Source organism: Symphalangus syndactylus, chromosome 11, assembly GCF_028878055.3.
Source record: "Symphalangus syndactylus isolate Jambi chromosome 11, NHGRI_mSymSyn1-v2.1_pri, whole genome shotgun sequence".
In the NCBI taxonomy this organism is placed as follows: domain Eukaryota; kingdom Metazoa; phylum Chordata; class Mammalia; order Primates; family Hylobatidae; genus Symphalangus; species Symphalangus syndactylus.
In genome coordinates, this window is record NC_072433.2 from 116,977,361 (window position 1) to 116,996,041 (window position 18,681).

Here is an 18,681-nt window from a genome sequence, read left to right on the forward strand (position 1 = left end):
ACCAATAAGATTGCTCTCGCTCATATGGCCTGGAGAACTTTAGAAGAAATAAAGGAATGTTGACTGGCCTGGAATGAGGAGATGTAGGTTTTTATATTAATTCTGACATTAGCTAGTTTATCACCTTGCTTTTCTGAACTGAAGACTGATAATAGATCCCCTACCTTTCCTCCCAGATTGTGGCACTTACATGAGATGACAGATCTAAACAATGCTTTATGTAGCATAGAGTGATACAAATATATAAAGCAGCACTGGAATATAAAGATAAATGTCTCATGATAACCTCCCCTGTGATTGGAGCATGGCATGGCTGACTAGCCGTCAAACAAAGGTTAGAACTGAATGCAGACACAGAAGTGATCCGGTGCAAACTCTGTTAGCCTGGATGGCCACAAAGAAACATCCATTATCCATCCATTAAAAGTAAAATTCTGTGGAAAGGAGGGCCATTTCTGTCAGCATGAGGAATGTTTTGAAATTAGCATCAGGTTGTCAGGCCTGGTCAGCATGACAGCTGTTTTGATTCATGCTTGTCCAACCCCTTTCCTTGGAAATACACAAGCAATTACTCTGCTAATATTGGGAAAAATGCAATGTAAAGAATATTGCATTTTAATAACAAATTTCTAAATCTGAATATTATATTTAAAATACTAAATAAAGAAGGGTGTAACAGAAGTGTTTACTTGATGTACTTATTTTTAAGAAGATCTTTTAGTCAAAGTAATGTTAGCTAAGTTAATTTTACTTGTGTACAGAATCATTAGGTACCACTAAAAGTCACTGAAAATTTTTTAATTCAGTGAGACTTACTCAATCAGCAAAACTTCCAAAAGTAGTTGATAATAAGTATACCCCTGGAATGGGATTGATATAACCCTACACTCATTTAACATTATCTCTAAATTCTTTCATATAATTCTTTCATGTAATTTTTTCGTATAATTCTAAATTATTTCATATAATTCTAATTCTAATTGGATGAATTTTTTAGAAGTTGTATCTAGCATTTAATTTCTTTAAAGATAGTAATTTTGAAACTCTTAAACACCAGCTGTTAACACTTTTTCTTGATGTTCATGTGAAATGGACACTTAAAATTTCAGTTTGGTTTCAAGTTTTCAGTGTTGCTTATGCATAATCTATCCTTTGAGCTAATAATGCCACTTTTAGTTATTTATCCTAAGGAAACTAGAGACGATTTTAGATTAGTGTGAAATGATATTTGTTATGTGAGGCAACCTAGACAATAGATGGAAATGGTTAATAAACTACTGTGCATTTATATTATAAAATTTCAGACAAAATTATAAAAAATGATCTCAATATTTATTATATGAAATAGAAAAATGCTTATGACATAATATGTGAAAAGAATGAGATAAAATATAATTCAAATCATTATCTTAAGATATACATTACAATATAATTAGGGCTGTGGGGGCACTACATTGAACACTCCTATACTTGATCAGATTACGTTAATATGTATAATGGTGTGGTTGCTCTGTTTACTGCAATTTAGAGTGCTTTTTTTAATGTGAGAAAATGAAAAATAAACAAACATAGTGGTTTTATTGCCAGGTAGGCATAGAGTAAATATAGAAGAAATCATTTGAATTTAATGCAGTTTATCCTATGTTGTTCAGTAGTGTAGTTCTGTGATTATGATAGCCTATTACGAAGGTAACTGGAGCAGCAGTCTTTAGAAGGTTCTGGAGGAGTAAGTCTGGGTTTGAAAAGGTTAGGAGAAAGCTTCTGTTTGTCAGGATAGGCTCTTCATTTGCACTGGTGTGTGAAAATAAGGCTGAGTACTGGTCCTGGATAGTGCTGGTAATTAAACATAGATACCCCATATTTTGTTTTCCAAAAATAATGCTGACATCTTTTTATTTCCAATAGTGGTCTGTTATGAATAAGATTTGGGAAAAGAGAAGGGAAGCAATGAGAAAACAGGTTGCTTTATTAAAAGGCGTAGATCTCACTGAGAGGGACTTTGCAGAGTAAAATCCTACAAACTTAGGAACACTTAGTCTAAATTTGGCACTCCGAAATGCAGAAAGAAATTATTACTCATAATAAAAACTCTACACTCACATTAAATGAATCAAAGCAAGAGCTAGGTTATCAAAGAAAGACAAACTACTTAAAAGAGCTATTTTAATTGCCATACAAGAAGGACATTTCTCGTAAAGATAAACAAAATTTCCTTAGTTACATCATGTTTTCTCTTGGTAGTTATCTCTCATTATTGTGAGAAAATTTTAAGAATTCAAATTCACATTTCTGAGGTAAACATTCTGAAATATTATTTTGTTTTGAGCAGTCCCTTTAGTGTTTAAATAACCTCTCTTTCTAGTCACAAACATGGAAGAGGTTTCTTTGTTATGTATCATCTTTTGTCCTACTAGTCACATATACTTATACGTGAAATATGAAATAAGATCAAAGACATTTTTTGTTTAATTTTGGCAATCTATATTTTTACTCTGTGTCCCTAAATTAGAGTCGCTACAGGGCCTTACCCCAGAACACTCATTGTCTTCTGCCAAATAAATAAGGTCAGACATCGCTCTTGAGGCCTTTATTAGTCATCCCTTAGAAAGGTTGGTTCTTGACAATGTATCATTTAGACAAAATATTCATTTAGCACAGTTTGTATTTTCAGGGTGTATTCATCCACAACAGGGATAACAAATAGTTGCATAAGGGGAATTATTCACAAATTGAATTGCTTGAACAAAAGGAAGAATAGATGGAACAGAAACCCCAAAATTGTTCCACTTAGAAATGAGATGTGGCTACTCTTTAGATTCATCTTGTACCAAATTCTGAGTCAGTCACATGGAAATATTGCATTTTAAAATAAGTGTTACAGCACAACATTTACAGCTCTCAAGCTCTAAACTGAAGCTGCCACATGTCAAGTGTTGACTTGTATGGCTCATAAATCACCAGCTGTTGTTTAGACAGTATCCGTCTTCAAAGTTTGTACAGCAAAGGGGTCTATTCAATGCATTTTTAAATCAAATTTCTGCAGAGGAGTTTTGGACTAGACAGATCTGGGAACTAGGCTGAGAACAACCTCTTAGTTGTTGATTCCAACACACTTTTGGCAAAATTTAACTCAGAGGCTGAAAAAAAAAATCTGAATTTCAAAGCTGTAGTAAAGTACTGATTAATTGGTAATCTATATTTATAGTGTTTAAAGCCTTTAATTAATACACGTGTCCTTATGTAAACGTTTGGGGCACTTGAAAGACTTTATGAAATTCATTGGAGGATAAAAAGAAATAACACTTCTAAATCAAACTCAGGTTTGGAGAAAACTAATTTGCTTCTAATTCACTTTTGTTTCAATGTATCCTATAAAATAAAGGCCAAGCAATTTTGTATGGCATGTTAGGATTCTTGGTTGAAAGCAAAAGGAACACCTCTGGTTAATTTATATAGAAGGGAATTTTTTTAAAAAGGATCTTGTGCAATTCACAGAATTCTCACACAGCCTAAGAAACAGATTGAGTTCTAGGCTGACAGGGATAGGGCCTAGAGTTTTGGGTCAGCCTCTATCTAGTGTGATGTCAAGTGCCACTGCAAGGGCACTCACCAGACCTTGGTCACCAGGCACTGACCCTGGAAACATTTTCCCTCCTTGCTGCCTCAGTGGTCACCACTTTTGTAGGGAAGGAGCCTGCACTGTTTTTGTTTCTCTATGTCACCAGCTTGCTGGGCAGCTGGGTCTGATGTGGAGATCTCAGGCTAGATTTCTGCACCATAGCTGTAAGGAAGGCTGTGAACATGACTATGTTTCATTTTTATTGTTTCTTTGAGAGACATAAGATAGGGATCTTGTATAGGGCATTCTCCATATAAGAATGGGGTATAGACAATGACAGTACAGAAAAATATTAAAACATACATGGTATACAAGGTCTTAAACTACCATTCCCATTCATGTTGCCCTGCATTCTGGCCATAGGCTCCTCATCATCCCTTTGGCAGTCCTTATACTTTTCTGACACTGTGGTGCTGCTCATGTTGTTCCATTGGTCTGGAATGCTCTCCTGCTCCATTTATATAGACTTTCCTTCAAGGGGTATCTTAAAGCTCCACAAAGTCTTCCTCTTTTCCCTAGGCAGAAGAATTAGCTTCCTTCATTTGGAGTTCTCTCTGTTTCTCACTCTCATTCTCTTTTTGGTTTCTGTCTCATCCACTTGAAGGTAAACTCTTCCAAATGAGACACTATATTTGTCCATTCTCATACTGCTGTAAAGACATACCTGAAGCTGGGTAATTTATGAAGAAAAGAGGTTTAATTGGTTCATGGTTATGTGGGCTGTACAGGCTTCTGCTTCTGCAGAGCCCTCGGGAAACTTCATGGTGGAAGGTGAAGGGGAAGCAGACACATCTTCACATGGCTGGCAGGAGAGACAGGGAACTAAGGAAGAAGTGCTACACACTTTGAAACAACCAGATCCCATGAGAACTGTATCAGGAGACAGCAAGGGGGAAGTCCACCCCCATGATTCAATCACCTCCCACCAAGCCCCTCCTCCAACACTGGGAATTACAATTCATCATGAGATTTGGGTAGAGACACAAGGCCAAACCATATTATTCTGTCCCTGGACCCTCCCAAATCTCATGTCCTTCTCACATTTTAAAACACAATAATGCCTCCTCAACAGTCCCTGAAAGTCTTAATTCATTCCAGCATTAACTCAAAAGTCCAAGTCCAATGTCTCATCTGAGACAAGGCAAGTCCCTTCTACCTATGAGCCTGAAAAAAAAAAGTCACTTCTAAGATATATTGGGGTACAGGCATTAGGTAAGTGTTCCTATTCCAAATGAGAGAAATTGGCCAAAACAAAGGGGCTACAGGCCCTATGCAAGTCTACAACCCAGCAGGGCAGTTATTAAATCTCAAAGCTCCATAATAATCTCCTTTAACTCCATGTCTCAAATCCAGGCCATGCTGATGCAAGGGTTGGGCTCCCAAGGCCTTGGGAAGCTCTACCCTTGTGGCTATGCAGGGTACAGCCTCCACAACTGCTTTCACAGGCTAGTGTATGGGGGCTCCAACCTCACATTTCCCCTCTTCACTTCCCTAGTGGAGATTTTCCATGAAGGCTCCACCCCTGCAGCAAACCTCTGCCTGAACATCCAGGCATCTCCATCATCCTCTGAAATCTAGGTGGAGGCTCCCAAGCCTCAACTCTTGTCCTCTGTGCACCCACAGGCCTAACACCATGTGGAAGCCACCAAACGTGGGGCTTGTACCCTCCAAAGCAACAGCCCAAGCTGTACCTTGGTCCCTTTTAGCCATGGCTAGAGCTGGACCAGCCACAATGCCAGGAGCTGTGTCCCAAGGCTGCAGAGTAAGGGGGCCCTGGGCCTGGCCCATGAAACCGTTCTTCTGCCCTGGGCCTCCAGGCCTGTGATGGGAGGGGCTGCTGGGAAGGTCTCTGAAATGCTTTTGAGGCATTTTCCCAATTATCTTGGCTACTAACATTCAGTTCATGTTTACTTATGCAAATTTCTACATCCAACTTGCATTTCTCCCCAGAAAATGGGTTTTTCTTTTGTGCTACATGCCTGGGCTGTAGATTTTTCAAACTTTTATGCTTTGCTTCCCTTTTAAATATAGTTCCAGTTTCAGATAATCTCTTTGTTCATGCATATGAGCATATGCTGTTAGAAGCAGCCAGGTCACTTCTTGAACACTTTGCTGTTTAGAAATTTCTTCTGCCAGATATCCTAAATTTTCTCTCTCAAGTTCAAAGTTCCACAGCTATTTAGAGTAGGGGCACAATGTCACCAGTCTCTTTGCTAAAGCATAACAAGTGTGACCTTTGCTGTAGTTCCCAATAAGTTTCTCATCTCCATCTGAGACCTCCGCAGACTGGACTTCATTGTCCATATCACTATCAGCATTTGATCACAATAATTTAATAAGTCTCTAGGAAGTTCCAAACTTTCTCGCATTTTCTCATCTTCTGCGCCCTCCAGCCTGTTCCACCCTCTGCCCATGGCTCAGTTCCAAAGTTGCTTCCAATTTTCAGGTATGTTTATAGCAATGCTCCAATACTCTGGTACCAATTTTCTGTATTAGTCCATTCTCACACTGCTATAAACACATAACTGAGACTGGGTAATTTATGAAGAAAAGAGGTTTTATTGGCTCACAGTTCTGCTGGCTGTACAGGCTTCTGCTCTTGGGGAGCCCTCAGGAAACTTACAATCATGGCAGAAGGTTACAGGGAAGTAGGCACACCTTCTCATGGCTGTCAGGAAAGACAGAGAGTGAACAGGGAAGTGCTACACAGTTTGAAATAATCAGATTTTATGAGAACTCTATCAGGAGACAGCAAGGGAGAAGTCTGTCTCCCCAACCCCTAATTCAGTCACCTCCTGCCAGGCCCCTCCTCCAACACTGGCGATTGCAGTTCAACATGAGATTTGGATGGGGACACAGAGCCAAACCATATCAGATGCCATACCTTAATCATTCTGTGGAGCTTCAAGTCATAACGAAGATTAGGCTGTATTCACTCTTGTCAAAAGAATTTTTAATATGACCCTTTAAAACTTGAATTTTGTAATATTTGTATAGGATTTTACCTTTTCATTTATTTCCTTCAAGTGCCATTTTACATAGAGCCTCAGGTACTATGTTTTGTGTATAATTTGAAAAATAAAACAAACTTAGAAATTACATACTTTGGATTTTTCTCTACAAATAAGAAATGAAAACCTAGAATATGGAAAGTCTTGTCTATCTGAATGATGCTTTGAATTAATGTGATATGGTGAACTTTATTTCAGTGAGTCTGAATTTACATTTGGGATGTGAATAGTCTTCACTTATGTTGAAAATGATGGGCTGAAAATAAACGTGCTCATAGCTTTTTCATGCAGATCCTTTAATATCAATTAATATAGGAAATCTTTATAAGTGCTGTTTAAAGTTTAGATGATAACTTGAAGCCTGAGGATATAAAGACATAATGATCAGACATATCTCAAAATTCTGATTATTCAATCTCATATTATATTGGGAGATATTCCCATTCACTAGGGAATATTGTATGTTATATGAGTTATAGGACTGTTTAAACAGTATAATTTCCATATATTATATTAGATTTTAAGAGTGATTATGCTGATCAAATTATAACACCGTTGAAAAAATTCTTTAAAGGCTTGTCATTAAATAGAAATGTTCTAAATTCCTTTTTCCAGTTTGGATTATCTTCACCCCTGAAAATATAGGGACACATATTCTCATTGCCTACATATACCATGCACTGTCTCTACACAGAGTATAAGAAATTTAAACCTATTATCTAGATCTAAGGGGATATGAGCAGGCATCTCCCTAGATTTTCTTAAAAAAAAAACTGAATTCTTTGTTTACTACCTATATGAGTTGAAATTCTGATTATTGAGTTAAGATATGATGAATCTTTTGATTCTTGTTAACTGAACTCATTCTCAGGATTTTTAATGATGACTTACATGTGAATCAGAAATTAAAGTTTTTCAAAAGAGTAATTGCCAAAATTATGTCATTATATTGTTGTACAAGTATTGTTTTCAGGAATATAACCTGTAGATGCTATGTTAACCTTTAAAAAACAAGCTGAGAACAAATCTACACATTAGTAATGTGTAGATTTAATGTAGATTCCTAAATATGTGAGAATATGCTTTTTACATTTTGGAAAATTACGTAAAATTGACCTTTTCCCTCTTTATAAACTCATTTTAAAATTCCACTATGATAAAAAATACTGCAGAGCCTATCTTTATGCATGTGTGTGTGTGTGAGTGTGTGTGTGTGTATGCCAATGTATGTATGTATAGTATATACAGGTGTATAGATCTGTGTGAGAGTATATTCATGTGTGTAGACTTTATATATACATATATATGTTTTTTCACTTTCAGGATAATATTGAATAAATTACATGAGATATTCAACACTTCATTATAAAATAAGCGTTGTGTTAGATGATTTTGCCCAACTGCAGGCTAATGTAAGTGTTCTGAACACATCAAAGGTAGATTATGCTAAGTTATGATGTTCAGTAGACACGGTGGCTCATGCCTATTATCCCAGCACTTTGGGAGGCCGAGATGGAAGGATTACTTGAAGCCAGGAGTTTGAGACCTATCCGGAGAACATAGGGAGAGCCTATTTCTGCAAAAAAAATACAAAAATTAGCCGAGCATGGTAGCACACAGCTGTGGTCCCATGTGGTCCCAGCTATTCCGTAAGCTGAAGTGAGAGGATTGCATGAGCCCAGAGGTCACTGCAGCCCAGGCTGGGTGACAGAGAAAGATCCTGTCTTAATAAATAAATAAATAAATAAATAAATGCAGTTTTAGCTTATAATGTTTTCAATTTATGGTGGATTTATTGGGACGTAACCCCATCATAAGTCAAGGAACATCCATATCTTTGTATAAATACATACACAACAAATGTATTATTTAAGTAAATCAATATCAAAATCATAGACTCTTTATTCATTATATTTTATGAGACAAGGCCATATTATCATTTCTTCAATTAATAAATAGCTTTAATGGTAGACAGATTTATGCCAGTGTCTTAATTATGATTTTTATATGATGTTTCTTGGTATAAGTGGAAATTTCCCAAAGTGGCATATACTTTTGATAAAGCAAAGCTCATTTAAATTTTCATACTATGAATACTAGCCTGTAGAATCCATCTAACAAGTGAAGATTACCAGAGAGTGTCTTTGTCAGGGGAAGAACTTTCTCCAACCATGTTTTTCCTCTAATCTCATACTACCACAGCAATCAACACAGAAGACTTCTATGACAAAAGCAGCAGACACCAGCTGGGTGTCCTCTAATTCAGTTCCCACACTCTCTACTTGGAGATAGTGTAAGATTGCATGGGTTGGAGGCTTAATCCCCAAGACTAACCACACACCCCAGACACCAGTCAAAAGTCCAGACCTCTGGGACTTCTGACCAACTGGCTTCAAGCTGGGGTTCCCACAACCCCCTTTGGATTTGATTAATTTGCTAGAATCGCTTACAGAACTCAGGGAAATGTATTTAGTGGTTTATTATAAAGGACACTGCACAGGATACAGATAAAGAGATGTATAGGACAAGGTGTAAGAAACTTCTGGAACCCTGTCCTCTTGGGTTTTTATGGGAGCTTCATGGTGTCATCATTCCTTTCCCTAGGGTATAGGGCAGGACTCTGGGGAGGATCATAAAATCCACAATCAGAAAGGTGGGGAAAGATTAGAGTCTTGCCTTGGGATAGGTGAAAGGAGGGCAGGAGAGAGATTCTGCTTCCTGAAGCCTATGACACCCAACATTATATCAAAAAACTATAACTAGAGCTTTTGGAGTTATGAGCCAGGAAGCATGGACAAAAAACAGTATATACCACCACAGTAACACTTGTCAACACTGTAAGAACACCAAATTTGTTTTATTTAAATGAGTTCATTATTTTCTTATAAATGTTGATCCCTAAAATTTATTATATATTTGGAAAATTACATTTGTCAGCTTTCATAAAATTAATTTTCTTTATATTTTTGAATATGGATTTTATTTAGATGTAATAACATCAAATAATTATCTCTAAATTTTCTTCCCAAAGGAAATAGTACAGATTAGCTAGAATGAAAGAAGAGATTTATATTTATTGTACCAGACACCCTGCCTAACATGATCTATGTTAGCTTGTTTCGTTTTTACAATAACCTGAGTGTATTTTTTATCTCCATTTTATAGATAATGAAACTGCCGCTTAGGGGAGGTTACCTAATATTTCTAAAAGTTTTCTGATTTCAAAGCCTATTATCTTTGCATTCTACCTAACCAGATCAAGGAGAAAGTGTACGCTTTTTGAATATTTAAAACTATGTTTTATTTGGTCATGGATTTGGGAGATAGAATTTACATTTAATGTTTTTTTCACTTATGACATGCTGCAAGTTAAGTAGTTAATGGATATATATGAGAATACCTTTTATTGACTCATGTGTTTATCCTGCCTTCAACCAAAATTCTTCTTTAGAGTGTTTTCTTGGATATAAAAGAGTGACATTTGCATTCATATGGGTCTGAAAGTTTTCCACAAAAGTTATGTATTTTTTTACCTTGATGATAATGAAATAATATATATTGGCACATTGAACAGATTCTGCATCATTTTTATGACGCCATTATAACAGTTTTGGCATGCAGTTATGCTACATTTGTGTCCATTTTTTCTTTCATTTGAACTAAATAGGTCTCTTTTCATTATCATGAGCTAAGGTTAACAGAAGAGAGTCAGACTAATATGGACCTAATGCATTAGCACCAAATGTATATTAAAATATCACCAATGCACACTGTGAGAAAGGTTTTGCAGTAGGTCAGTTACTGAAAACTGCTGGAGGAATTGATTTATCAAATGTTGATCAAAAAATCATGCTGAACTCCAAAGAGCCTGTGCCATTGTAGGCAATACTCTAAACAAATTGCAAAACGGCAATTGTCACATTAAATTAATGCTAAAATTTTTGTCAGTTCAAATTTTATTGGCTTGCCATGCTGGCATTTAATTTGTGAATTAAATATGTGTAGATAAAACTATATTATTATGTCAGATATAAGCTGACAGATTTTGTAATTAGTGATATGTTTGTACATATTTAGGTAATGTATTGATAATAGCCATTTAAATCAACAATCATGATCCTTGAGAATTTTTTCCCTTTAAATGTATTTCGTACATAAAATTTCATAAAGGGTATGTTAGGATATTCTAACTACTTTGCAGACAGGTACCAGATCTAATTCGGAGCTGTAGAGAATAGGTGTTTTCAATAAATTTGTGAATAATTAAATTTTATCATCCACATATAGATAGTATTTAAGAGACAGCTCATACACATAGATTATAATGATGAGCACTTACGGCTTTTTTGGATTAAATATTAAATATTGCCATAAAATTTGAAAGGCATTAACTGGAAATCTCATCAAATTAGATAAATGCTAGGTAAGTTGCACAAGCTGGGGAACACACAAGTGTGAGTGTTGTAGTAAAGTTGAATGGATGCCCTTCTACTATTCCATGCTGCTTCTCTTTTGTAATGGCAGCTCTTTTATGGTTTGTATCAAATTTAGAGCTTCCACTTGGAAAGTGATAGTTACAGAACTATCATTTTCTCCTGGGCTTCAATGCTAAGTTGACAACATCCCCTCCTGTGGCGCTTGGCCAAGGGCCAGCTGAAATTAATCTGCAAATGAGGCAGTGCCTCTGACATAAAGATCTCCTTACTTCAACAGAGGTAAGTGACCCATCTGAACATCCATGATAGTTTACTGGTAGGTGGAAGGAGGAGGGAGAAGACTAGTTGTTCCAGACTGTTAATGCAAGGTATCCAGAAAGAGATCAGTTTTAATTTGCCTAAACAGAATTACAATCTGTGTGTAGATGGTCTTATAAATTTCCTGTGGGACAATTAACAAATTTTTTTTTTGAGTTGGAGTTTCGCTCTGTCAGTTCAAGTGATTCTCCTGCCTCAGCATCCTGAGTAGCTGGGATTACAGGCGAACACCACCACACCCAGCTAATTTTTGTATTTTTGGTAGAGACGGGGTTTCAGCATGTTGGTCAGGCTGGTCTTGAACTCCTGGCCTCATGATCTGCCCACCTTGGCCTTCCAGAGTGCTGGGATTACAGGTGTGAGCCACTGCGCCCAGCCCAGTGGACAAATTTAATATTTTGAACTGTTGACCACAGTTATATTTTAACTATTTAATTTTTAGATTAATGTATTTGAAAATATTACATGAAAACAAATTTATAGCGAGTATAGATGAAAATTCCAAGTGCTGTAGTTTTACTTCCTTTTTTATTACAAAAGTAATGCATGCTTCTTATAAATAACAAAACAATGCAAACAGGTAAAAGGGATAAAGTAAATGTCTCTTTTCTCTATATATTTCGCAATGTGTGTGTTCATAGCTTAGACAAACAAAAAAAAGTGAGTTTTTTGTTTAAAAAAGGAATGAAACAGAAAGGATTGTCACTTCCTTAACAAATGCTGATATCAAATGATAATTTTAGAACACTTATATTCCAGGCTAAGACATCGATTATTTTCTTTTCATTTCTTTGAATTTATCTACGCAAATTAACTGGATTGGGAATTAAAATGAGCCTGTTTGTTGGGCCATTTGTGCTTTAGTAAAAACAGATGTGTTTAAACACCTGATTACTGCAATATTCAAAGTTTGTGAATCATTCTGAAGGCTTTTGTAATCTACTGCCCTGGGTATTCTAAGTGAAGATGGACATTAGGAAACTCTGTGGGCAGGAGGAATGTGGAACATGGCACTTGTGCCTGTTGGGAGAAAACAAAAATTGCTAGTCTGTTCTTTTCAGAGTGGCCAAACATCCCAAGAAAAGCCACAGAATAAACATGGCATAACTTCTTGAAGTATCAGCTTTGCTTAAAGTTGTGAGAGGAAAACATTATAATGAAATAAATAAGGCTATGTTAAGAAACAAAATCAAATACTTAATTTATAAAATTTTTAAAGTTTTAATATAAAAGAAAAGAAATTACTCATAAGCATTGACTTTATACCATCAAGTCCCTGAGGGTATGTGTCTCATTTCCCATTCTGTTAAGGGTACTACTTTTTGGGCAAAGTTGAGAAACTGCTATATGAGGACTTGGGGAAAGAAGAGAGAGGGGAAACTTTTGGATTTTTCCTTCGGACAGTATGGGAGGAGAGAGACGGGTAGGTAAAAATTGAGGATTTCTCACTTATTTTTTATTCCCCACAGTATTTAGGATAATACCTTGCAGATGGTAGGGTGGTAGGGCGTATAAAAATGTTTGTGGGATTTTTGATTCTGTTTCTTTTCTTATGAAGGAAAAAAAACATGCGTTATTGAACACTAGCTTCCAAATTTTGCCAATAAGGTTTATAAAAAGTTTTTTAACTGGCTGGTACATTCTTTTTTCTTTTTTTTTATTCTGTAGATGTGAGCTCTGACTCAGAGAAAAAAGAGAAAGATTTTGAGTAAAGTGAACCTATAAAAATATTATTCCAACCACAAAACTTATTTTTAACAATCTTCCCACCCTTAGCTGTGACTTGAATAGCAGCACAGAAGCATAACTGCACTAGGTGAAGTACAGTGAGGGTGCTGAGCAGAATTTTTCACCTTTCTGAATATTCTTATTTTGTTCACCAGTTATTTCTTTTGTCCTTAGGTATGTGGCTTGATGTTAAATAGTGCAGTTGAAGAATTTTCTTTTTTGGAAAAAAATAGACATTTCTAGAAATTTTTATTTCTCATTTCCTAGATGTTTTCTAAAGAATACTTTTGAGGTCAGATTAGGGGATCTTGGAAGTAAGCACATTTCCAAAAAGGATTTCTACATATAAGGAAATTATTAGCCAAAATTAGGCCAGGGCAAAATTTCAGATTATAGAATTAGAAAGTTTAAAAAGTATAGGTTTTAAACTTAACAATCCAAACAATCATAAGCGACTGTTTTGTTTGGATTGAAATTGTATAAGTATTCATAGATAATTTTGTTTTAATCTACAATTTCCATACACTAAATAAACTATAGTTACTATGCTGTACATTATGTCTTCAAAATTTATTTATAACTGAAGGTTTATACCCTTTGACCAGCATCTCCCCCGTTTGCCCTGACACTTGAACCCTGATAACCACCTTTCTGCCATTTCTATGAGTTTGACTTTTTTAGATTCCACATATAAGTGCCTTTCTGTGCCTGGCTTATTTCTGTTAGCATAATGTCCTCCAAGTTCACCCATGTTGTTGCAAATGGCAAGGTATCCCCCTTTTTTAAGGCTAAATAATATCTCATTGTATACACTTGTCACATTTTCTTCGTTCATTTATCCACTAACAGACACCCAAGCTGTTTATATATCTTGCCTATTGTGAATAATACTACAATGAACATGTAGATATCCCTAGACATAGTGATTTAATTTCCCTTGGATACATACCCAGATGTGGGATTGCTGGATCATATGGTAGTTGTATTTTTAATTTTATGAGGAACCTCCTATATTAGTCCATTCTCACACTGCTAATAAAGACATACCAGAGACTGGGTAATTTATAAACAGAAGAGGTTTAATTGACTCACAGTTCAGCATGGCTGGGGACGCCTCAGGAAACTTACAATCATGGTGGAAGGGAGGTAAACACGTTTTTCTTCACATGGCAGCAGGAGGGAGAAGTGCCCAGTGATAGGGGGAAAACCCCATTATAAAGCCATCAGATCTCATAAGAACTCACTATCATGAGAACAACATAAGGATAACTGCCCTCATGATTAAATTACCTCCCACCCTTTCCCTCCCATGACATATGGAGATTATGGGAACTACAATTCAAGATGAGATTTGAGCTTGGTGCAGTGGCTCATGCCAGTAATTCCAGCACTTTGGGAGACTGAGGCAGGTGATTTGCTTGGGCCCAGGAGTTCAAGAACAGCCTGGCCACATGGTGAAACCCATCTCTACTAAAGATACAAAAATTAGCCAGATGTGGTGGTGCATACCTCTAATCCCAGATACTTGGGAGGCTGAGACATAAGAATCACTTGAACCTGAGAGGTGAAGGCTACAGTGAGCCCAGAGTGCACCACTGCATTCCAGCCTGGGCACATAGCGAGACTCCATCTCAAAAAAACAAAACAAAACAAAAAAAATGAGATTTGGATGAGGACACAGCCAAACTATATCACGTCCATACTGTTTTCTATATTGGCTGTACCAATTTACATTCTTTCTAACAGTATAAATGTTCCTTTTTCTTCATGTCTTTACCAACACGTATCTTTTGACTTTTTGATAATAGCCATCTTAACAAGTGCGAGGTGAAATCTTGTGGTTTTGATTTGCATTTCCCTGAGGATTAGTGATGTTGAACACCTTTTAATATACCTGTTGGCTATTTGTATGTCTTCTTTGGGAAAATATCTATGATCTTTGCCCATTTCAAAAATCAGATTATTTGTTTTTGGGCTATTCAGCTATGTATGTTTCTCATATATTATGGATATTAGCCATTTATCATATAAATTGTTTGCAAATATTTTCTCCAATTCTATAGGTTGCCTTTTAGTTTTCTTGATGGTGTCCTCTGCTGTGCTGCTAAACAAAATTGACAAACCTGAACTAGACTAAGAAAAGAGAGAAGACTCAAATAAATAAAATTGGAAAATATGGAAGATATTTTTATTTATTTTTTTATTTCCATAGGTTTTTGGGGAACAGGTGGTGTTTAGTTACATGAATAATTTATTTAGTTGTGATTTCTGAGATTTTGGTCCACTCATCACCAAAGTAGTATATGTTATACCCAATTTACAGTCTTTATCCCTCACCCTTCCTTCCACCTATTTTCCTGGGTCCCAAAAATCCATTGTATTTTTCTTATGCCTTTGCATCCTCATAGCTTACCTCCCACTTATGAGTGAGGACATATGATTTTACTTTTCCATTCCTGAATTACTTCACTTAGAATAATGGTCTCCAATTCCATCCAGGTCACTGTGAATGCCATTGTATTGTTCTTTTTAAGGCAGGGTTTTATATATATATATGTACACACACACCATAATTTCTTTATCCACTCATTGACTGATGGGCATTTTGGCTGGTTCCATATTTTTAATTGCAAATTGTGCTGCTATAAACATGTATGTCCAAGTATCTTTTTCATATAATGACTTCCTTTTCTCCTGGTAGGTACCCAGTAGTGGGATTGCTGGATCAAATGGTAGTTCTACTTTTAGTTCTTTAAGGAATCTCCATATGGTTTTCCATAGGGGTGTACTAGTTTACATCCCCACCAGCAGTGTAAAAGTGTTCCCTTTGCACCACATTCATGCCAACATCTATTATTTTTTATTATGGCCATTCTTGCAGTAGTGGGATTGTTGAATCAACTGGTAGATCTCCTTGTAGTTCTTTAAGGGTTCTGTATGCTGTTTTCTATAGTGGTTGGACTAGTTTACATTCCCACCCGGAGATTGCAAAGGTTTTCTTCCACTCTATGGATTGTCTTTTAACCCTGCTGATTACTTCTTTAGCTGTGCAGAAGCTTTTTAATGATAAAAGGACTAGTCCAACAGGAAACTATCACAATCACATGTATATATGCACCTAACACTGGTGCTCCCAAATTTATGAAACAGTTAGTACTAGACTTAAGAAATTAGATAGACAGCAACAAAATAATAGTGGGGTACTTCAATACTCCATTGACAGCACTAGACAGGTCATCAAGAGAGAAAGTCAACAAAGAAGATGGAAGATATTACAACTAATACTGCAAAAATACAAAAAATCATAAGAAACTATGAACAATTATACACCAACGACCTGGAAACCTAGAAATAATGGATAAATTTCTAAAGACATACAACTTACCATGACCAAATCAATAATAAATAGAAAATCTGAAAAGACTAATAAGGAGTAAGGAGACAGAATTAATAATAAAAAAGTCTCCTAACCAGGAAAAGAAAAACAAAAGTTCAGTGACCTGATGGCTTCACTGGTGCATTCTACCAACATTTAAAGGAGAGCTAATATCAATCCTTATCAAACTCTTCCCAAAAATTGAAGAAGAGGGAGTACTTCCAGACTAATTTTATGAGGCCATCATTATCCTGATACCAAAGCCAAGATGAGGACACTACAAGAAAAGAAAACTATAGGCCAATATCCCTGATGAACATACATGCAAAAATCCTGAACAAAACCAGAGTAAACCAAATTTAATAGCACTTTACAAACATCATTCACCATGATCAAGTAGTATTATCCCTGAGATAACAAGGGTGGTTCAACATAACACAAATTGGTAAAGTTGATACACCATATTAACAGAGCGAAGATTGAAGGATAAAAATCATATGATGAATAAGCTGGGCGCAGTGGCTCACACCTGTAATCCCAGCACTTTGGGAGGCTGAAGGGGGTGGATCACCTGAGGTCAGGAGATCGAGACCATCCTGGCCAACATGGTGAAATGTCATCTCTACTAAAAATACAAAAATTAGCCAGGCGTGGTGGCAGGTGCCTGTAGTCTCAGCTACTCAGGAGGCTGAGTGAGGCAGGAGAGTCTCTTGAACCCGGGAGGCAGAGGTTGCAGTGAGCTGAGATTGCGCCACTGCACTCCAGCCTGGTGACAGAGCAAGACTCCATCTCAAAAAAAAAAAAAAAAAAATCATATGATGAATAGTTGCAGAAAAACATTGGACAAAATTCAACATCCTTTCATGACAAAAATTTTCAACGTATTAGGTGTAAAGAAATGTACCTCACTACAGTAAAAACCATATATGATAAGCCTGCACCATCATACATAATAGTGAAAAACTTAGTTTTTCCTGTAAAACCAGGAACAAAGAAACAATCCCTACTCTCATCACTTCTATTCATCATATCCCTGGAAGCCCTAGCCAGAGCAATTAGGTAAATAAAGAAAGAAAAGGCATCTAAATAGAAAAGGAGCTAGTAAAATTGTGTCTGTTTGCAGATGGTATGCTCTTATATATTACAGTTTCTAAAGACTCCACCAAAATACTGTTAGAGCTAATAAATTTATTCAGTAAAGTTTCAGGACACAAAATGAATATGCAAAAATCAGTTGTTTTCCTATACACTAACAATGAAATATCTGAAAAAGAAATTAAGAAAATAATTCCATTTATGATAGTATGAGAAAAATACTTAGGAATAAATTTAACCAAAGTGGTGAAAGAACTGTACACTGAAAACTGTAAAATATTGATGAAAGAAATTGAGTAAGACACAAATAAATGGAAAGGCATCCTGTGATTGTAGAATAAATAACACAGTCAATATGTCTATATTACCCAAAGCAATCTGCAGATTCAATGAAATCCTTATCAAAATTCCAATAGCATTTTTCACATAAATAGAAAAAGTAATCCTAAAATTCACATGGAAACACAAAAAACCCTGAATAGCTAAAACACAAGAACAAAGCTGGTGGCACAACGTTTCCTGATTTCAAATTATATTACACAGCTATAGTACTCAAAACAGTGTAGTACTGGCATAAAAGCATCCAGAAAGACCAATAGGGCAGAATAGAAAGACAAGAAATGAACCCAAGCATTTATAGTCAACTAATCTTTGACAAAGACACAAAAAATACACGATGGGGAAGGCAGAGCCTCTTTAATAAATAGTGTTAGGAAAACTGCTTATTCACAGGCAAAATAAAAGTGAAATTGAATCCTTATCTTACGTCATACCCCAAAATCAACTCAAAATGAATTATAGTTTTAAACTTAAATCCTGAGCCATAAAACTAAAAGAAAACAGAGAAGAAAAGCCTATGATGTTGGTCTTGGTGATGATTTTTTACATATGAAACTAAAAACTCAGGCAACAAAAGCAAAAAATAAACAGATGAGGCTACATCAAATGAAACTGATTTTCTACTTTTAATTTTAAAAGGCACATTTACACAAAATATGACATTTTCTATTTGAAATTAAATATGAGTTAAATACCAAAGCATCTTATCTGTAAATTGCTTTTTTTAAATTAATAATGTGTATCATTATGAGTAATAAT

General features: G+C 35.9%; 1 protein-coding gene across 1 annotated transcript in view; it reads left to right on the forward strand.

Annotated features, from left to right (window-relative positions):
- Positions 1–18,681, forward strand: part of CHSY3 (chondroitin sulfate synthase 3) — a 276,137-nt gene that overhangs the window by 28,031 nt on the left and 229,425 nt on the right. The window lies entirely within an intron of this gene.